Source organism: Microtus pennsylvanicus, chromosome 15 (assembly GCF_037038515.1).
Source record: "Microtus pennsylvanicus isolate mMicPen1 chromosome 15, mMicPen1.hap1, whole genome shotgun sequence".
Taxonomy (NCBI): Eukaryota; Metazoa; Chordata; class Mammalia; order Rodentia; family Cricetidae; genus Microtus; species Microtus pennsylvanicus.
In genome coordinates this window covers 40,114,406-40,137,942 of record NC_134593.1, presented here as the reverse complement: position 1 = coordinate 40,137,942, position 23,537 = coordinate 40,114,406, and positions in this window count along the sequence as shown.

The window sequence follows — 23,537 nt, the reverse complement described above, 5'->3', positions numbered from 1 at the left end:
TATCACATACTTCAGTCATAGAATGTAGAGAAGTCATCCTTGGTCTTACCCCAATACTACATTCCTACAAGCTATCTTTTAAAACTCTGTGAGGTCCTATGAAGACTGAAGGAGGAAAGTAAAATTCAGCCATTATACCTCAGATGTGTAGCATTTGAACTCTAATAATGTCTAGTTAGGTAGGATATGAGCCTTGATGCAAGTAATGGCATAAACAACCACTTTATAATTAGATATAAGTCTTGTTCCACAAGATGAAGTCAATACCTGACATTATTTTCCAGCCAAGAATCTGTGGCTAGATAGGTCATGGGTCTACGTCTATATTTTGCTAAATAGAAACAACATCAATCTGACCCTTAATGATGTGTCATTTATATGTAAAATCAATATATCTCTTTGCCCTCATCTGGAAGGATTCTATCTGAAGTAAATAGTGATTGACAGAATAACTAACAGTTTATCTGGCTATATTGAATAAGACACTGCAGAATGCTCAGCCATAAATGAAACACATATAAAACATCCCTTCCTTCAAAGGTACAGGAATAATTGTACAGCGAGGGACAGAAACAGTTTAGGACTACTGCAAGGATGCAGTGTTTTCTGGAGACAGAACAGCAGCTACTCATATGCATAAGGCAGCCTGGACAATATCTGTTCAAGACCAGACCATACCAAATCCATGCATGGAGATGCAAAATTGGCAGTGAATCTCACTGCTATACTAGGAGATGGAAAGATGGTTTGCACTGAGAATGTAGTTACTAATTAGTTGATCACATTTAAGTGGAAGACCAACAAAAGAATATTATGGCAACACAGATTGGTACTGTTGAGAAACACACACACTGTTGGATTAGTAGGGAAGGACATTTTGTTTGAAAAAAGTTCATGGTAGGGTACAGATATAATTAAAAAACACACAGAGAACTACCAAAGTAGTTTCATTCATTCATACATACATAAATACTAATATGCATACACAAATACATACATATGTACCCAATTCGCATTATAAATATACATATATATACACAAAATAAAATAGAGGTACTTTTAATTTATCCAACTTTGTGTCTCATAAGCAAACTATGATTCATTAAATTGCTTCTTACATGCCTTCTATTTTCCTCTTGTTGGAGTATTAATATTTTTTCATTCATTGTCCTTCAGAAATATCTTTATAAAACCTCTAGTATGACTTTTATTAAAACATATTTTCTTGTTGCTATCTTTGTTGAGATTGTAGTTTTGTCAGTTAGGTTGCTATGCTCAGCCATCTTGCAATGCTTTAAACCATAATTTTCTTAAGTATATCACTGTTGTATTCTTTCTCTGCCTTGAGTGTCAGTGTTTGGGTTTCTGGCTATTGCTACTTATTTTCTTACTGCTATGAAATTTCCCTTTTTTTGCTATCTCCTTTTCATGAAAATAATTTTTTCTTTTAAAATTTTTATTTATTGTTGTGTCAGGATATGTATAATGAAATATATGATTTATAGTAATACATCCTCTTTGTAATGAAATCTTTTAATACATTCTAAAATTTGCTCTTTAAATCATCTATAAAATTTTCACTGAAAATGCTTATATATTTTTTAGTTTTAGTTGTCTATTTTATCCCATTTAAATATAGTTTTTGTTTTACTTATCTGATTCATTATTAATTATTAGTGTATCTTTTTACCCCTTCATCATGATTTATGATCAAAAATATACATATTTAGTCTCCTTGTTTAGCATCTAGATTGTCTTCCTACTGCTATTTTATTACGCATGTATAATATTTTCCAGTTAATGTTGTTTTATTTTGAATATCACAAGAAATAATTGTTAGTACTAATTTTTATTTTTTCCCAATTTTTTTTAAATTTTGTGGCTAAAGGGGAATTTAATTAATTTCTCAGATGTTGCAACGTAACCGAAAGATTAAAACATAGCTCTTTGTCTTATTGATAGATATACATTCAGAAAGTGGCATTGGAAGGATTTCAATGGTGAATGAACAAGAATTCCTAAAAACCAGATGTATAATTTCCTAAATATTTTTTCAAATAAACACAAGAGATCATAAACATTTGTTGTCAAGGTATAAAATACTGAGTTAAATATTGTTAGATTAAATAAGCCCGATGCCACTTTCTAAATGTATACCTATCAATAAGACAAATAGCTATGTTTTAATCTTTCAGTTACCTTGCAACATCTGAGAAATTAATTAAATTTTCCTTTAGCAAAAGAAAAGAAAAACATTGGCAGAGACAGTTATTAAAATAAAAGTTGATCCCTTAGAATCCAACAAAAGACATTATCCATTGTGTAAGTTCATCATGACTTACATACATGAGGCTGCTCAAGTCAGGAGCTGAAATTTCTGTGAATTTATTTGCTACTTTTGCTGTGATATAAAAATGTTGTAATGGAAATCTAAAAGAAAGAGTTTTTATTAGTCAGGGTTCTTTGAAGAAACACAACTGATAGAATTCATTATGTAAAGCAATTGATTACCTGGGTTAGGTAGTCTAAAAGTTGCTCTCTGAGTGCTGTAGAAGATGAAAATTTGGTAGATGATAAGTTTAAGAGGCTAGATGCCTCAACAAACCAATGTGATCGTGAAGTGGTAGAAGCTGGTTTCCTGTCCATATGTATGCAGAATGACAAAGGAAGATGGCAGCAAAATCAATGGAATAGATATCTATGAATAAGAAAAGAAAACAGGCAAACAAGCATTTTTCATTTTTTTCTTTTTTACTAGACCTCTTTTTACTCAGACATCTTTATATCTGGTTCAAAACATGACGATGCTGCCCATTTTCAAAGACTGTTTTCTCCCTACAGTTTATACTTCTTGGAGGTACTTTCACAGACCTCCCCAGTGATTTCATTGATGATCAAAATTATATTACATGGCCCAGCTAGGTCTGGATACTGCAAGTCACTAAGAAAGAGATCATTCAGTGTCTTCATTCGAATAAATATTCAAATCCAAAACCCATTGAGTGAAGAGTTAGGTTCTCAAGTTAAAGATCCTTGTAGCTCAATAATGATTATATGTCATGATGTTCTGAGTCAAAACTCAATAAGCAAGTAGTCTTTATGTGTGTCACTATGCACATGAAGAAAAAGAGCAGACCCTTGCAAGACATCAGAAGAAAAAATTGATTTGATCTGATATTTGGAGAAATCAAGCTTTGTTGCTGTTCCTGCTGAGAGTTTAAAAAGACTACATAATTTAAATGGTCTTTCTGTAGTTCCTAGAACAATGATTAAAGCTAGTATATAAGGTTATTTTGAATAATCCATATAACTGTCTCAGAAATAAGAGATCTTCACTGAATGATAAACAAAACATATCATTCTACTTAAAAATGACAATCTAGGTAAGTCTAAATAATAGACTGTCATAAACTCAAACGATTATTTGTCCTAATTTAATGTATGAATGAATATGTAGTATCATTACAAGGACAAGTTTATAAATATGTGATTATTATATTGTATTGACATTCATTAATATTCAAGTGAGTACTGAATATCATAAACCATTCACCTTGACATAGTTTAACAATATCTCATTAGATTTTTGTTTTTAAGCTATGTCAATATTTCATCATTTGAAGAAATGCAATTTTAGAAATCTAGATCAACAGGACAGTCTAAGGGCGTCAGTGATATCATAATTCTTCAACAGGTCGAAAGATAGTTTTGATAAGATATACACATGTGTAGTGTGTAATATAAATATTTTTCTAAGAAAATCATGCAAATTTTATATTATTTTGTTTTCCATTTTTTAGACTAACCAAAATAATACAATATAAAAGCTTAATATTGTATTTTGATACATTTATTCTTTGTTACTGATGTAACTTATAGATTACGTTTTATCAAATATCCCACACAAATTTTAATGTATTCCAGATGTGTGTTACTACTCTTTTCTTAAACACTTTATCAGCTATGGGCCTATCAGGCTGCCTATGAACTCATTCAATAATGAGAATTGTCAAAATATGCATGTTTTAATATCCTAATACGACCTTCACACTGAAAAGTTGTTGTGAATCCCAGTGTGGTTGTGTGAACTTTTACCTCAGCATTTGAGAGAAAGAAGAAGAAAGATCTTTGAGTTTTCAAAGCCAGTTTGGTCTAAGTGTCAAATTTCAGGCCAGTTACATAGAGAGGATCTATCTCAAAGGAAGAAGGAGAACAGAGCAAGAGCAGGAAGAGGAGGGGAGTGGAAGGTAGGAGAGGGAAGAGAAGGAAAGGGGAGAGAAAGGAAGGGAAGGGTAGGAAATAGGAGGAAAAGGAAAAGAGGGGAATGCAAAGCTTGCTGTGTGTTGTGTGATTTTCGGTTGTCAAATTGATATACCTGTGAAGAAGTGAATTCAGTTCAGGAAACGACTAACTAGATTGCCTCATGTGCACAAATGGGGGTATGTTTTTTATTTCTAAATAATGGAGGAAAGCCTGCTCTAATGTGTCTTGCCATCCATGGACAGATAGACCTGTGTTGTATAAGAATGATAGCTCAGGAGGAACTGGGAAAGAATGCCAGCAGGCAGGGTTACTCTCTGATCCTTGCTTCAGCGCTGTCCTCTGAGTCTCTTCCTTAAGTTTGTCTTGAGTTTTTGAGGTGGCTTCCCTTGAATGATAGATTATATCCTTTAAACAAAATAAACTGTTTTGTTCCCACGGAAGTTTGGGTTAGTGTTTATTCACATCAACAGAAATCAAAGTTAAAAAAATGTCTGTGAAAGAGACTGGAGAATCCTATGGGAGAATGCTCTAATACTTTTTTTTTTTGTACTATAGAACAGAATTCTTAGTCTGTCTGTCTGTCTGTCTGTCTGTCTGTCTGTCTCTCTCTCTCTCTCTCCCCTCTCTCTTTCTCCCTCCCTCCCTGCCTCTCTCTCTCTCTCTCTCTCTCTCTCTCTCTCTCTCTCTCTCTCTCTCGCTCTCCCTCTCCCTCTCTCTCTCTCCATATGTATGTGTCTCATTTGTATGTAATCAAAACATATCAAATTTCAAAAGAAAACAGTTTATCGTCTTAGACTGTCTGAGAATTATACTTGTCAGTGATGGATGAAAACGTATGGATCTTGTGAAATTGTTTCACAATTTCTGCATACAGAAAAGTACCCTTTGAGAATGCACTGATGATATTCATCTACAGACTCTGGATGATCTTGTTCAGTTCCAGAGGAGTACATTTTCTTGGTTGGTTAACTGATGCCTTTTGAAGATTGGCAGACTTTTCCAAGTACTACAAAAGAGCAGCTCCTTTAGTCATGAGAATCTCAAGAATAAGCTCAATATTTTTCCACAAAGTAACTTTTATCCTTATCCATATTTATCACATTGTGTCACACTGAAGCATTTTGCTAGCATGATCTCATTTATCATTTATTACCTCTGTTATCTCTTTTGCTGTTGACAGGACACTCACTGAATCAAAGAGGCACATGCGCCACAAGGCTCCATGGGAAAAGTGCCAAATATCACTCTCCAGATGGCCATTTCTTTCCAAAAATATTGATTTCCATCTCTGAACTTGATCCAAGTGTCCCATGATAATAGTGACAGTTTACTGATCTTCTCAAAGAATAAACCAAGAGGATTCAAGCCATGGTGACCTGTCAGCACACTGCAAGCTGGCATAGGATGCCAGGAAAGATGAGTAAAGTGTGACTTGGCTGAATCATATTTCATCGCAAATATACTGCCACTAATTTAAAATGCTCCATTGTATGTGAGCATGGCTCTTTATACTACAATGCAACATATTTGAATTTTACATTTCTTGTAGCGTCAGAAACTATACAGAATATCAAAAAAGTTCCTCAAGTGAACTTAGGCTGCTTTATAATAAGAACACTGACTAAAGTATTAAAACAGACAGTAAGGCCACAGCTAAAATACATATTTAATTGTTTGTGTTTCCCTCTTATACAATGGCACTCATTACATTATTATAGTGTTATGTGTGTGTGTTTGTGTGTGTGTGTGTGTGTGTGTATTTATACTAACTGAGCTATTTAGAAAAGAAAAGAATGTAATTCATAGACATAGTGTGGCCTCCATTAACACTTCTAATAGAGTATGGTGCTGATAAAAGAATGGTAACACACACATACACACACACACACACACACACACACAAAAGATTGCCAGATGAGTGGAAGTTTGGGAAGCACATATTCTCAAACTTTTATGACATAGAGCAACAGTTTCCTGATATGGTCTCTGGCATTGTTTAATGGTTAAGGAATGAATGAATTAAAAAAAACTATGCAATATCTTACCATCATCCCTTAAGTGTTGAGATATGCATTTTCCCCCACTTAACTGGAGAAGGATAGCAGGCCTTCCCTTCCGATCAGCAAATTTGAAGAAGTATTTTCAGAGGAAGCCTTGTGGGAGGTGATCTGACCATTTTTACCAATATATGTAAGAAGAAACAAGTGCTAATAGCAAATGACATAATGCAGTTTAACAATTTCCTTACTTACATATCTTATATTAGTTCATAAAGCAGATTAGTGGTTTGAATGTGATGTGTTTTATAATTTATTTATTTATTTTTTAATTTCATTTTATAACCTAATCACAGTGTTAATTCCCACCCCTCCCCCACATCACCTCTCCTATAGCCCACCAAATATCCACTCCTTCCAAAAGGTAAGAGCTCTAATAACAAGTCAACAAAGTCTGGCACACTAACTGGGTGCAAGACCAAGCTCCTCCCCTGTGCATCATAGAGAGTGGGCTCCACAATCCTAGCTCATGAACCAGGGTTAGATCCTGGTCCTACTGCCAGGATCCTCTCAGATAGTCCAAGTTTCCACATACAGAAGACCTAGTTGGGTCTCATGGAGGCATATTTCCAATTTAAAAGTTGTTGGGTACGACATGAACTATTACTAAAGGTTAACGGAAGAGCAAATGGTCAGTATTATTATGAATGTTTTTTAAAATAGAATTAAATATGAATGAAGCTTGGAATCACAGGTGGTTGTAGAGGAAATATTTTTAAAGTATTTTCCAGATTCTATAACGTTAGAAAGGACATGCAAGAATGATCCCATTCAATAATAGATAAGCAGAGCTGAAAGACTTTAGTGAACAGGAATAATGCAAAGTTCTAACTGCATTCTATTTTAAAGGTCACATCTTATGTCTTCAGTATACACTATAACTAGCAACTTTTGACTAAAGGGCAAAAAATGAGGCTAAGAAACATGCCATGAGGCTTCTAATTTATAGTCGCATGTTAAGTTGTAGACACGTTATTGGAACACAAGGGCACTGTTCTCATATCCAAGTTTTAGGACGTACAACACGGTATTCACAGAACTCAATGCTGATTTAATATGTAAAGATAAAACACTGATCCCAGAGGATGGAAGAGATCTGTAGACAAAAAGTGAAAGTTCTACAAAAGAAGTTACAGCGCCTCCAGAAAAGACTAAGCTAACAGATGGAAAGTTAAAGCATGACAAACACAGGGAAAGGAGATCACCCTCAAACAGGCGGCAGAATCAGTAGGAGCTCTGACAACAAATGATGCTGAGATTCACCACTAGCCTGCTGCCTTGACAATGAGCATGACTCGAGTGAACCTATGAGGAGCCAAGATTGAGACATTTAAAATTCCGTACAGCCACAAGGACTTGTCATCAGAAAATTTGTTAAATACTGATCACACTTCAAATGATCACCTTGCATGAATTTAGTATAATCCCCAAACAAATTTATCTTATAGCTATCATGATCTCAAAAGAACTATCCAAGTGCATGCGACAATTCCTGAATGTGCGGTGTTGTACATGATTGAAGATGTTATTATAACAAAATTTGGAAAGGTATTAAACACTGTACTTAGTTAAATTTATCAAAAGATAGCCTACTATAAATTACTTAAAAAGTGTAGTAAATATTTGATCTTTTCTCAAATCAAATCAAGTATTAGCTAAATATTACTAGAAAAATTTCATCATGATATTTTGGGCATAAATATAATTACAAATGCAATAATCATACATTAGCAATAATGACATTAGGAATGGATTATAATATACATATAACTTTTCATATAACACAGTAATAACATTTCAATATTTTTCATAAAAATAAGATTACACTTTTGAATTTATTGATTCTAAAATGGATCCCTAATGATATTAAAATCATTTTGTTAAAATGAATATTCATACAACTAACACTATATTTTTTCCAAACTTACAGGATACAACAAATCAGTATAAAAATTTATAATAAACTTTCTGTAAATTAGTAGATAAAATGACATCAGTTTTTAAGTACATAATTATCTTTTAATTGATTTTTCTCAGTTATAAAATTAATTTGTATTGTTTCATAAAACCATATATAAGTATAATTCTAACCAAATCCCTTTTCTCCTATCTATACTTGCATATATTATACATTGGAATATTATATATAAAAATTTTATGTTTATCCAATTCCTTGCTCATACCAATTAATTAGTTTGATAGAGATGTCTAAAGAAACATATAGAGTAAAAATCATTTATAAAATGAAAATGAATCAACATATTTAACTCACCATTAATTTTATGCTAAAAGAATGATGTTTTATTGATTATGCTTGTGAATATGGGCTGCATAGATGACAATTATAGTGACACACAATCAATTAGATTTACACTGATCTCTTTTCTGTTAGTCTCATAATTTTTTTTCTAGTAACTCTCAATGTAGCAAGCTCTGACACATTAAAAGTGCAATTTGTAGATTCTCATGCCATCTTATTTTAGATAGTATTTCTAGCAAGATATCCTTGAAATAGAAGGCTGGAAGAGGTCAGCCTTTCTGCACTTTCTTTCACTATTGATAATGCCAGCAGCAGAGAATAAACCAAAAGGTCTAATAACCAGAACAGGATAGGTTTTTTCTATAGAAGCAATGGATTGATACCAGACAATTCCAGTAGTTAAGACACTAGCAACTGGGTCATGTGCACAGACTCCTGGGAAATTCAGCGACACTCTCAACTTTCCAATAGCCAAGTGAAATCTCTTTGGCTTTATTGGTTCTTCCTCTTTCCTAGAAGTTTACAAGAATTTTCTCAAAAGAGACTTTTCAAATATGAGTAAGCATATAAGATACACTAATAGTTACTAATAGTGATAAAAGGGAGAAAGGAATGATGGGAGAAGATGAGAGGAAAGGGGAGAAAGAGACAGAGACAGAGAGATTTGATGCATCAGTCAATTGGCATCGTATCTCCCATTGTTCACTCCCCTCCCACACTCCTGCTCACACAATCCATTAAATAATAAAACAAAAGAGACAACTGAGGCACTGGGTGATCAGAGTGAAAAAAGTTGCTTAAAATGTCATGAAAAACTAGGCAATTTCAACTTTTGACTGAAATTATACTTTTCTAAGTATCAAGACCATGATAGATTCTGCTTTCTTGCTGTTTCATTATGGTAAAAAAAAAAGTGTTTTTAAAAAGTTGAACTAACTTGTCTCTTCTTTCTTTTTTGTAAGATTCTATATAACTATATCTTATGTCCATTTTCTTTCCTCCCTCACTATTTTTCAATTTCATGGCATGTTTTTCTCATTAATTTTTTTGTTACTGAATGTATCTTTAGCAGGGATTCTCAATCTGAATCTCACAACCCCAATTGGGGGTTGATCAACTAATTCAAGGGAGTCAGTTTTCAGATATCCGGCAAATTAAATATTTATGTTATGATTCTTAACTGTAGTTAAATTATAGTTATTATAGCAACAAATTAATTCTATGGTTCACCACAACATGAAGAATTCATTAAACAGACACAGCATTAGGAATGTTGAGAAACACTGTTCTGTAGATTTAACACCATAGAGTTCATTCTCTTAAAATGATTGCAATTTTCTAATAGATGGCTCTTTGACAGGAAAATTATGTTAATTCCATTTTGCTGACACAGTTGATGCACTTGTCTTAACTGAATAAAATTTCTGTTACAATTATATAATATTTTATTATTTCTAAGTTTATCTAGATTTGAGTTGTTTGACAAAGTATATATGATATTTGAAAATGAAGTTCTTGTTCAAGTAGTTAACTTTCCTCCCTTAACCTTTTCTTTGTCTATTTTATATTCATAAACCAGCTTTCTTTTTACTAAATATTTTCCAGTAATTATTTTACTAAATATTTCACAGTAATTTTCTTTTCTCGGAGGAGATCTTTGCTTTGTTTTGAGAAACTTTCTTATTATGTAGCTCAGTCTTGCCTTATCCCATGGGCAACAGTCTTTGGAGTAGCAAGTTTTGAATTGCAAGTCTTTTCCACAATAGCTTTTCAGTTGAATATTTTTAAAGGAAAATAAAAATAGTATCCACCTAATGCTTAATGAGTGTATTGACTCTCCTTTCTTCTTTTTTTTCTCACATTTTTATTTAATGTCATGATATTTAAGTGCTATGTGCTTGTCTCATCTTTAAATGGTTTCCTGGAGATTTAAACTTGTATCCTAATTATCACGGTCTATATACATATTCTAAACATGTTCAAATTACAAGAATTTTCAGGTTTTTTTTACACTTGTGCCATTTTTCAATTTTTATACCAACCTGATCTTTCTTTTTTTGTGAATTTTACAGACAGCAATAATTGTAGCTGCTAAAAGAATTTAATGTAGTTTAATACTGAAGTAATTATCGGCTTTGATATTATACTTTATTTCCTAAGTTTGAAAATGCATTTCCAATTCCAGTGCATCTGGCTTTTGGGTGGATGTCTTGAGGATGTTTTTTTAATATCCATTCTCACCCCCAGTTTCTCACCCTGAGCAATCAGGATTCACTTCCAGACACTTGTCTTCTTCAGGAAGCTTCTACTGAGCCCTAGGGTCCAAAGAAACCAAGAAAGTTTTTGGTTCCAGTTCTTATTTAATAATTATACTGTGAAAATATCTCTGAATCCCCAATATAATTTTCATATGTATATATATGCATATACATATATACACAAGTATACATATACTAGGTTATATACACACAAAGAGAAGTGGAAAGAAATCACAGAGCTTCTTTACATATCAACTTGTAATATTAAGTGATCAGATTGAGTAAGATGAAAACAAAAAGAATATCATTCCAAACTGGAAACAATATATCTATGTTTTGAATGCAAGTTATTCAACAGAGACCTGGGTAACATGCAAACACAATGACACTGTAGAGAGTTCATGTCTAAATGGGATGTCTATATCCTTCCACCTCTATCCCAAAGTGCAGGCATCATCACTGATGAGGTAGGGAAAAAAAATAGCGTCGGTAGTAGACATTTGTAATAAAGCAGTATTTCTTAGACTTGGCAGGGCTATTGCACACATGAACTGACAGAGGTTGTGACTATGTCCAAAAGAAGTTCCACGACTAGCTGATTTCCACAGGGACATAGCCCCTGAAGGGGTACTCATGTTCTAGTGGATGGTCATAGGGCTGTCAAGATATACATGGCAGTAAGTGGATTTGGTTGGTTTATAAAAAATATACACATGAAATTGTGAAAGAAAAAACAGGTGTGGGAGGGATAGGATAAGAAAAAGAAAGGTATTGGGGTAAATTTCAATAAAATATGTCATATACATGTTGAAATTCTCAAAAAATAAATAATTAATAATTAACATTACTTAACTCAAAAAATGGAATAAATGAATTCTTTTCATGAATCAGATAAAAAAGTGAATGAAGCCTTATGAATCATCTGACTTAAAAGAATGTCTTGACTTATATTGGCACTCCATCACCAATGAAAGATGGATTTTATAAACTGCTTATAGACTAGTGCCACACTTTTGTGTTCATTCATTCATTAATTCATATATCCTTATGCTTTTGTAGCAAGTCACTAATCTAATACAGTGGTTCTCATTATACAGCCATGATGTTGAACCATCACTACTGCTTTGTACGGCAGGCTATTCCTTATTTCTGTAGCAAAATGCATAAAACACTGTCATGTCAAGAACAATGATATTCACTGTTCTAGAAATTAAGAAATGACCCTCACAGTCTTGATATCTAGTGAAGACTTTGTAAGCCTGATTCCTCTTGTTGGAGGAAGTATGAGTATAAGAAAGAAAACATAGACAATCTCTTCAAGAACTCAGAACTGTGATATTCAATCTAGCTCTAAAATACTAACTCTATAACAAATGTAATAATAGAAAATAAAATAAAGATAGCATATTCTAATTATTTAATCATTGTTTTATTATTATAATGCATCATTAATTTTGAAGAATCTTTGTGTATAGTATTGGCTGATCTGAAATTCATGATGTAGACCAGTCTGGCCTCAAATTTGTGATACTCTTTTTTTTAAAAAAAATTATTTATTTATTAAAAATTTCCACCTCCTCCCCTCCTCCCATAATCTTCCCACTCGCCCCTCCCTGTCCCTCTCCAGTCCTAAGAGCAGTCACTGCTCTTGTGATACTCTTTTGTCATCCTTATATATAGATTATAAGCTTGTGATTAGTAAAATACAGAACCCTGCTCATGATCATAGTTTAAACATCTTACTGTTTTTAAAAAAATGTATTTATAATTGAAGTTCCCAAATTCTCTTTTTCTCCTTCATCTACACAATGTTATACTTTATAGATTTCTTTTTATGACCCATTCTAAAGTTGGAAGTCTCCTTTATTTTTTGAGGATTTTTGCTTAAATTTGTGTGTGTGTGTGTGTGTGTGTGTGTGTGTGTATCCTATTGAGTTTTTGTTGGTTTTATGCATGTGGTTTCAAGTCTGATCACTTTGAATTGGACAACAACCAATAAGGAGAATCTTTCCTAGGAAAGGTTGATTCCCTTTCTGCCAACAGTTATTAGTTTCCTATAGTTATTATTCTAAGTATATGACTCAGAAAATACCCCCACTGCTACAGTAATATGTCTAGTAATATGGGCATTGTCCTGGTCTTGTTTATGCAAACATTTCTAGGAAAGAGATTGTAACAGAAGACTTCCTGGTATTCTGTTTCTTGCAATCTTTCAGCACCTCAATGTTCCCTGAGTCAGAGATGCAGTCATTATGAAGTAGATATATTTGATGGGAATGGGCTCCCAACAATCTGATGACCTCAGCATTGTGCTCTGTTGTGTTTTCTTTTATTTCTCATTATTTTGTGATGGTTTCTATCTATTGAAAAGAGAGAAGCTTGTTTATGTGGAGTGGCAACTACACACATCTGCAAACTTCTATACTTCATTTTTCTTTGCAGCATATTAGAATTCCATTGTGTATATGGAATTCATTGGTAGTAGACATCTAAATAGAGTTTTCAGTAGAAGAAATGTAAAATATCTAAGAAATAACCTCCCCATAGTAATCATCAACTTTAGCAATTACAAATTAAAGCAACTTTGGCATCTCATCATTCTTTAGTGTGAATGTTTGAAGTCAACAAAGCAACAGAAAACAAATTCTGGTAAAGCTGTGAGAAAAGAAAGCCTCTTTTGGTTCCCACTGTCGAGGGGGGGGGGGATGTAAATTGGTAGATGCATTCTTGAAATCAGTATGGAGAATCCTCAAAAAATTTAACATTAGATCTATTGTATGACCCAGTTCTATCACTCAGGCATATGATCAAAGGACTCAGCATTCTCCTCCATATATACTTGCTAAGAAATTGTCAATGATTGTTTAGTCATAGCAGCCAAGAAACAGAAACTACTTAAATGTCCTTCAACCGATTAATATCCCGTCTCTTTTGTTTTAGTAATGCTAGTTTAATTTCAAGAAAACATCCAAATTATAGAACCAGGAGACGTATCATAAATGAGGACTTCCTGCCTCCTATCAGTGGATTGAATGAAAAACTCTAAAGTAGTAGGCACAATAAATTGGATTTGAGATAGAGCCTTTGACATGATTCTAAATGACAAAATATGGCATCATTGAGCTTAGGTGGAAGAAGTTTAACAGTAACCCATACCAAACACAATTGTTGCAGCACCCTCATTTCACTTGGGGAAAATTCTTTGCTGTCTTTGAGTAATATCAAAGTAAGACGTCAGGAAATGGCTCAGCAGTAAAGAGCAACTGGTGCTTATACAGCAGAGCAGATTTAGGCCCCAGCACCATATGACTGCTCACAGTGGTCCGTAAGTCCAGACTAAGACAATCTGACTCCCTCATCTTTTTTCTGTGAAAATTGCACAGATATTACATATAGCTAAATATGCAAGCTAAGTACTCGTGTACATGAAATATAAATGAAGAGGAAACATTTAAAATATAAATATCTGAGTAAAATCATGATTATATCAAAGACCACTGTTAATTCAAAACTTAAGTTTGAAACTTTACACCAAGCAAATTTATATTAAAAAAAGGCTTCTTTCATGGTTGGAAGATTGTAATTAACATATTAATATACACTAACCTTTATCTTTTGGATATAGCATTTTCATTTTATATATGTTACTAAAAATAATGATTATAGCAAATTTGTTGATGTTTATGGGTATTTTATAATTTGAAAAATGTTATACCTCATAATTATCAGTAGTATTTATAGAAATTTATATATCATAATATCCTTTGTATTCAAATTTGCAAATAGTGTATAGGACAGTAGTAACAACTGGGTATGCAAGCCTTTAATTTTGTTTATAGATTTATCAAATATATAAACAGAGAGTAAAGTTTTTACATAATATTAAATAAAATTAGAGCTGTGTAGACAGCTGCTTTCACAAAGAGATTTAACATTTTGAAAAACTGTTTTAGTAGACATTTCCAGATATTCCAAAAACATTAAAATATCATCATAACGAGAAAGACTTGCTTAGTTGAAAAGGGGGAGGGGAGAGGCAGGAAGGGGAGCAGAGAAACATATAGAGCTCAATAAAAAATCAAATCTATATATATAATATATATTTCACAACAGACATCAAAATTTCATCCTGTTCTACCTATATTCTGTCTTATTGTACACATTAAAACAACATATCCTTTCCTATCACAGTTATTTTCAATCATGGCTATTTCATGACTTCAGTATGCAATTCCAAACCACCACGTACCAGCAACCATTGGTTTTGTCTTCTATGTTCTAATTAATTACACTGTATTCTTTCTCTTTCTGGGACCATCAAGCCTGATCCTTCTAATTGACTTTATCTATTCTATTTTCTCTTCCTAGATTTTTCCCTTCATGTATGCCTATGTCCAATTCTTTATTTTCTCTTGACCCTTCATCAAATATCATTTTCTCAAAAAAGAAAACTTAGATTTTTAAAAATTGGATACAGAGTAAAAGTCTCATTTTTACATATTTTAGACCCCCAACTTGCCTTCTACAGAAACGTGTTATAATGTACATGGCAATATATGTACCAATTTATAAATGAATTAAAATACAAACATTATTGATTCACAAAATTAAGATATATGATCACTTTGAGTTATAAAATAAGTCTCTGAAGAATAAACATTAAATAATCAACTGATCTCTAACCAGGAACGCAGTGAAGGCATCACCGAGAAGAATCTGAGAATGGACTAATGAGACTTTGAGGCAAGAAAAACTATGGAAAATTGTTTTTGTTTTTTTGTTTTGTTTTTTTTTTTCAAAAATACATATGAATCTCCTTTTCCTTCTCAGGTGTATTTTTTTATAATAATGTTACAACACTCTGTGAACATGAAGTAATCCTTTTAATTGAGCATTGTTACAAAATTTAAAGAAAAAAAAACGGAAACAAAATTTAAAATAAAGGATGTTTGATTTATACTCTCCTTTGAGCTTCGAAAATCCTTAGTAACACAGAAGACTGCAAAACATTCACACTAAAAAACAAATAAGAACTCAGAAGGACTTAAGCTTGAACAAAGCAGCCCCTCAGTATGAGACAGTGGCACATTCCCTGCATTCTTGTGAGAACTGAGCTCAGCAGTCAAGAGCTGACTCTCAGGGAAGAGACAGCAAACTTCACACAGCCCATCCTGCAGAGCAGATTGTGAAAGACCCATGGCCTGACTCAGTTGGAAGCTGCTCAGTCTGCTTTCTGTCCCCAGGTAACACATGAGTTACTACAAAGGCAGATGGAATGGGATTGACATTTTGAAATAAAAAGTAAAAGTCCACCAGAAAACTTGGCTTAGCATGAAGAAAGACTACTAATTCCTATGTGAATGCTTTGAGCACAGAACGCAGAATGCAGCAGACCAATGTTGAGGTAAATTAAGTCTCATTTTAAATATATATGCCAGTAAGATTCCTAAAGCAAATATGTGATGCTATTTATGGCTGGATCCAAAAAATGTCCCTTCGCCACATAATAATCAAAACACTAAACATACAGAGTAAAGAACATTAAAAGCTGCAAAGAAAAAGGCCAAGTAACATATAAAGGCAGACTTATCAGAATTACACCTGACTTTTCATTGGAGACAATGAAGGCCAAAAGGTCATGGTCAACCATTATGCAGACATTAAGAGAACATGGATTTTTGATTTTGAAACACTTCACAGGATTAAAAGCTTCTAATTTTCATCATCATGGGTAATTTAAAATTGGGATGGTACATAATCTATAATTATAAAGAAAGTAATAAAATATAGAGCAATTCTTCATATTTTCAGTTTTATAGCAAAAATATTAGTAAAAGTTTCATTAAATAAAAATTGAGTAAAATTATGTTCATCTCAGGATTAGTATTTTTTCATAATTAATTCATAATGGCAAATTTCCCATGACTGACTATTCTTTTATTTTACAATGAAATGTAGTAATAATATAGTAATATGCAGATATTAGCATTTAAAACTTTCAAACCTGTCAATCATTGTCTCTATTAATAAGATGAGGACATAGAGACTGATAACTGTGACCATTCAGAATTCACATGCTGCATGGAACCGTAGAACAATAGCAATGAGCATACAAAAACGCATAATCTTGTTGAAGAATAGAATTGGTCAGAGTATGATTACTTGGAAAACAAGAGAGATAAAGTCCTGTCTGAACATCTCCAGCCACCAAATTATGACTCCATTTTTGGAAATGTGTTACACTGAATTGAGTTGTTGGCCAATAGGGCCCTGTATGCAACTCACGTCTTTGCCAATGCTATTGCTTACTTCTCTGCAAACAGATGGTAAGAGTCCCCTCCAACCCAATTTATTAAAGAAGGCAAAGCCTAACTGGTGGGTGCTTCCATAGAGCTTTTAGGCCTACTGACTGGCTAGAGCTCACTGCACTAGAAAGTACTTTGCTTATCACCAACAGAAAAATCTAAACACCAACAAAGTTATAAACCTTTTGTTCTATAATTATGAACAACATGTAAGATACAGTCATGAAACAGTGTCATGGAGTGTGTAAGAATAACCAACCAATATCTCATTGGATTTAAGGTCCATTCCTTGAAATGGAACCCATCTCCAGCACTATTTGGGTGCCTAAGAAACTTAGACTAAATAGGCCAGGGGCCTAGGTACAAACTAAATACTACTATTCTGCTAAAGGAACATAGCAACAAAGTGACTCAAATGACTTTCCTGCTACGCTCATCGATTAGTGCTTTACTCTGCCATAGTCTGAGATTCTTCTTATAGCAATAAGAATGAATACTGAGACTGACACCAGACAATGTGCAGAGAGTGAGAGACCTTGCAACACTTAGTTTTAAATAGATGTCTCTATAAATATCCTCCCTTTGTGGCTTAGGAAAAAACTAAGAAGAAGAGACAGAAAGATTGTAAGAGTTAGAGCGAATGAATGATACCAAAGGACCAGGACCAAAACCTAAACACAGCGGGAACAAGGAGCACAGGAACTCACAAAAACTGACTGTATGTGCAGACACGGCACAGGTCTTGGGCGGATTAGGTCCTAAGGCTGATAGTGGAAATGGACACAAGACCACAATCTTAACACAGAAAATATATCCAATTATTTACCACAAACAAATGAACAATTAGTTTTCTCCTATGTAGTATCACTGGATATGCAAACAATTTTTAAGGCCAGGTCTCATGCCTACCAGTAGATAACCAACACAAAATGAACTCAGTGGTAATTTTAAAACGGTTTGTTTGTTTGTTTGTTGTTTGTTATGATGCTTTGTCTAGGCAATTTTTTCTTACCATACATATATCTGCTTAGGCGTTATAGTTTAGGATTTTGTGTTTTTAAGGGATTTATGGGTTTGCCACTGTGTGTGACTCTATATCTATTTGTATTTTTTATGCTTTTGCTTGGCTTTTTGCTTTTCTGGTCATGTATTAGTTTTGTTCTATTGAGGTTTGTTTGGTTTTAGTTTATCTTATTTAAGTTTTATTTCCCTTTAGATTCCTCTTTCTTTTCTGATGAGGGAAGATATGTAGATTTGGGTGGGTGGCGACATAGATGGATTTAGGGGGCAATTCAGGAAGGCAGGGGATATCATCAGAATATTGGATGCAAAAACTATTAAATTTAAAAGAGCAAAGATAATTTTGACAGATGCTTTTTCAGTCCCGACGAAGTAGAGTGAGAACACAATAGATTGATATCATTACCATGGAGTGATAAAAATGCCAACCTGATATCCTATATCAATTGGTGATATCTTTCAAAATGTAGGTAACAGAGACTGCAAATATCACCCAAAGGCAGAATGCTAGCCTAGCATGGACATCCAGTCCTATCACCACAAAAATTGGCAATATACATAGGTAATGACTCATAAACTGTGAATAATAACTGTAATAATATAGAACTTCCCTTCAAATACCAAGAATAAAATTTCTATTTGATTCAGGAATGAAAGTGTGTGTGTGTGTGCATGATAAAACGTGCATGGTTTATGACTTACTGCAGGTAAAGTGGCCAAGTGAAGAAAAAATGACCTATTTTTATAATTCTTTAAATATACTTGTCGAAAATTAAAGATTAGCCAGATCATGGGTGACACATTGAAACCCTTCTAAAGAACACAAAATAATCACACATGCACGCACACGCACAAATTTGATATTGATGAAAACATTGGAAAGATGAAAATGTCTAGCTAACTTTAGTAAGTAATTTTGGCTAACATTTGTTCTAGAGTTTGGGTCAAAGGGTAGCCATACAAAATTAGTGGAAAATACGGTCAGGGTATCATGGATCACAGCTATTTCTAAGCAGCTCATCTTCATTGTATTTTTGAAAGAAATATAAAATAAGACTTTTAAATGAAAAGTGTCATTTTACACTGTTACCTATGTGATGGAAGAATTGTACAAAGGTGAAATGGAATAAGAAAAGATACAGTTCCTTATGTCATAAAGAACATTCATGTAAGATTTTGTTTCATAAGAAATGAACAAAGTTAATCTAGGGGTTTTAGGGAAGGGAGATAAGAGTGATGATCAAACAATAGGGCAGACATTGTTTTACCTAGAGACTGGACAATATTAAAGATGAAAGGGTTTGAGGGGCCATCTTTTTTCTAATATAAATTTGTGCCACTCAGGGTATGAATAATCAAAAGTTAAGTGTTAAGACAAAAGGAAAGAAATATCACACATACACAGACATACAAACACATAGGCATGCATACACAGATGTTGGAAGAGAATGTGTGTTTGTGTGTGTGTGTGTGTGTGTGTGTGTGTGTGTGTGTGAGAGAGAGAGAGAGAGAGAGAGAGAGAGAGAGAGAGAGAGAGAGGAAAGAAGGGAGGGAGAAATTTAGAGGAGTTTGGTTGAATAACAAGCATTTTCTCACAATTGAGAACTGACAGTATATTTCAGCTAATCATACTGGAGACAAAGAAGAGTGGCAGGCTCTATTTGCCCTGCTCATGGGTAATAAAGGGCATCTTTTAGGTCTAATAAATTATACAGAAGACTGATGCTATATAACAAGATGCTTGACAGAACATAAGATGATCTGGAAATTTGTTAGCTTTCAAAACTTTCTAAGAACAAGAGGTTTAGTTAAAATTCAGTATAGACAATTAATCCAGAATGTGCATATATATGTATAAAAACTACTATTATTTCATTTGGGTCCAGGAATTCTTAATATAAAATGTATTCTTAATTGAACCTTTACTTTTGTTTGTTTCTCTAAAAGTCTTGGAATTGTATCTCCCTGAAAACAGAAAAATAATATGTCAACATGTATTTGGATATATTCAGAGATCATAAAAAGCACATGCAAACAAATGAATATAACATTTATTAATGATTCATATATATTCAAAATCATTGATATATTCAAGTGAAAATATTTCATTCTCTGACATTTCACAAATTTAACATGCATGAAAAGGAGAGGTTCTCATGATTTACAGCTTAGTACTTCCCCAATGTTTATCATGAAATCTCCGCGAGATGCAATTTAAGGTGAATACATAAACTGGCCAGTTTCATTTTTTCCAGGCACAGCTCAGACCACTGCCTTGTAAAGATAAAATTTGAGAGAAAAATAATAAAAACTCCGAAATACTGAATAAAATTGTCCGCAAAGTTATTAAAACGTAACCCATATGGCCTTTTAGTCTTGAATAATCAGCACTGATCCATGTAGCTATTTGTAATTTAGAAATACATATCATTTATTCTCGGGCACTTATTTAGTTAACTGAAGAACTTTGCTAGTGACCATGTATGTTTCCTGGCACATCTAACAAAACCAAGCCCTGGGTGTGGAGAACCGTTGTGAGTGTAGCAAAATGTTCTTGGGTTGCTTTTACTCTTCTGGAAGAGTTCACTAACAGATGGCAACTTGTCACTGCTAATGGAGTGTGAGCCTAAAAAACTTCAAGGATCCATGCAGAGTGTGACACCCTTCCCCTCCTCCTTTCAAGTTACCTCACAGAAATAGCCAACAATGACCTTTTTTCTTTTCACAGATGATTCTACCTTATGTCGGCTGTTTGCTTCCAAGCCACATCATGGATGTTCTCATTTAAATATGACAAAAGATTTTTCATTGTGTGACAGCTAGTTCTGTGTGCTAAATAGTGGCCACATTGGGCTGTGGTAGGAATGCTGTCGTGATCAGATAGATTCAGTTCTGAGGCTTAACTCTGGGTCTATGATTCTTGGGCCATAAATTGCTCCAGCTGTAGATGTCATTGTTCCCATTCAACATGAGCAGATTGTCATAGCAAACAATAGGCTCATCTGATATAATATATGAAATTCCAAGTTCCTTTTATATACACAAAGAAAGAATCATATTGGTAGTCAACCAGTAAGACCATGTTCTGGTTATTTTATTTGATTAAAATTTTATCTTCAAATAAAAGTTGCCAATTTGGTTTTTAAAGTAATTACTTCTCAAAAATCAATATCACCATCATCTTATCTCTTTGAATTTAATCATATGCAATTTATATAGCTCACTTACCATATGTATTTTATATATTTTTAAATAAATTAACAAATTTGCAGTTGAGAAATGAAAATAGAGAACTATAAATTTCTAACCCAAAGCATTAAATATGCAGAGATAAACACAGACTAAGATACCGGTGAGCTAAATCTAGTATGTATCAAACTTTGTTTACATACTGAGCCAAAAGTATATATTTTACTACTAAAAATGAACACTATATGTTGCCTGTTATGTTGGTTTGAATGAGAAATATCTACATTTGTTCGGAAGTTTGAGCACTTGGTTGCCAGAGTTGATTCTCCTTGAGGAGACTTAATTGGCATGACCTTGCTGGAGAAAGTATATCACTGAGAACAGGCTTTGAGATTAAAAATAATTTTGTTTTCTCCTTTTCTATTCCACGCTTGCAATTTGCCATGGTGATAAACTCATCCCTCTGTAACTGTAAGCTAAATAAACTATTCCTTCAGTTTCAGAAGATCAGAGAATCAGAAGAGTAAGCTACTAAAGAGAACTTTTACCCCTAGCAATGCCCAGACTGAAGGGGCCTTGCTCAGACTGACCAGACTGCTCTGTGTCTCTCTACCAAACCTTAGACTCCAAACTCTCTCTTGAACTTTCCTTGCTCTTTCATTCTTTTTCTCTCCATTTTATTTTGTTATTTTTGTTTTTAGCTTTGGAGCCTGGCCTGGAACTATCTCTTGTAGACCAGGCTGGCCTCGAACTCACAGAGATCAGCCTGCCTGCATCTACCTCCTGAGTGCTGGGATTAAAGGTGTGTGTCAACACCACCACCCGACAATACCTAGCTGCTCTTTCTTTCTAAATATTGCCACAGTCATGGTGTTTTATTCAGAAACAGAAAACTAAGTAAAATACTACATGATTATATGGTGTTAGGGATTTTTATATAATTTAGATATAATTTTAATTAAATATTGAAAATATTACTACCCCAAAATAAATTCAAAATTGTATCTAGGACACAGAGCTAATGAGTGACAGGTAAGGCAGTGAAGGGTCATCAGTGACACAGGTAAAATGGAGGTCACTGCAGGTTTTCTCGGGATCCAAAGGCTTCTACAAAGACTAGCCACTCCTCTAAAAACAAAGTGGATTCTATACCTGAAACTTTACTGAAGAAGAAAAATCACTACATTATATCATACACTTTAGTGTTTAAATTTTGCTGTTATATTGTCTAGGTTTTTCTTCCCGTTTTGGTTCCTGCTTCCTTTCCTCTTTTCTATATTCTTTTTTCTTCTGCTCCATTCTTCCTCCCTCTCTTATCCTTTGCTTTCTCACCCATTGTTTTTTCCTTCCCCCATCAGCAAACAATTGTGTTTCTAATAATTTTGGTTTGTAGAATAATATGATATACCTATCATCTGCACAAGTCTATTTACTGAGCACTGATAGACATATGTAAATACTTTTGAATGAATGAGCATATTATACACACTTCCATTTGTATTATGACAGAATAGTTTTCAGGTATTTTAGTTGGTATATTTTATAAATATTGTCAAAGATAGATTAAAGATAGAATACAAAATAATACATGGGATAATCCCTAACATGTTAATCAAGTTCGTAAGTATTTAATAACATGACTAATTTATCAGGTATATTCATATATGTTCCATAATTGTTTCTTTTGTGATTTATTCCTTTATTCAAATAGCACATTTAAATACTCTTAATTTCTTTAAGTTGTATAGTGTTCTTATCCATTGCTTTTCAACATAATGTTATCTAATTTCACTATTTTCATAGTACTTTAATGGGACTTGCTTACATTGACAACATAAAAATCTAGGCCAATTCACGATGTCTTTGAATTTATACATTGGATCTGAACATAGGATTTCAGTCTAACTTAGTGGCTTATCAACAATTTAACATAATTTGTTTAATTCCATCTATATGAATTTAATCAATTATAAAACTTTGAGTTTTGTGCAGGTTGAAAGATATGGATCTGTTTGCATTCTTCTACATGCCTACACCAGCACAATTTGTTGAAGATACTTTCTCTTCTCCACTGTATAATCTTAAATTCTTTGTTAAAAATCAAATGATAAGACACAGTTGATGGAGGTAGGACTTGTATCTATTTGTTGCTTTCATTGGTTAATTAATAAAGAAACTGCTTGGC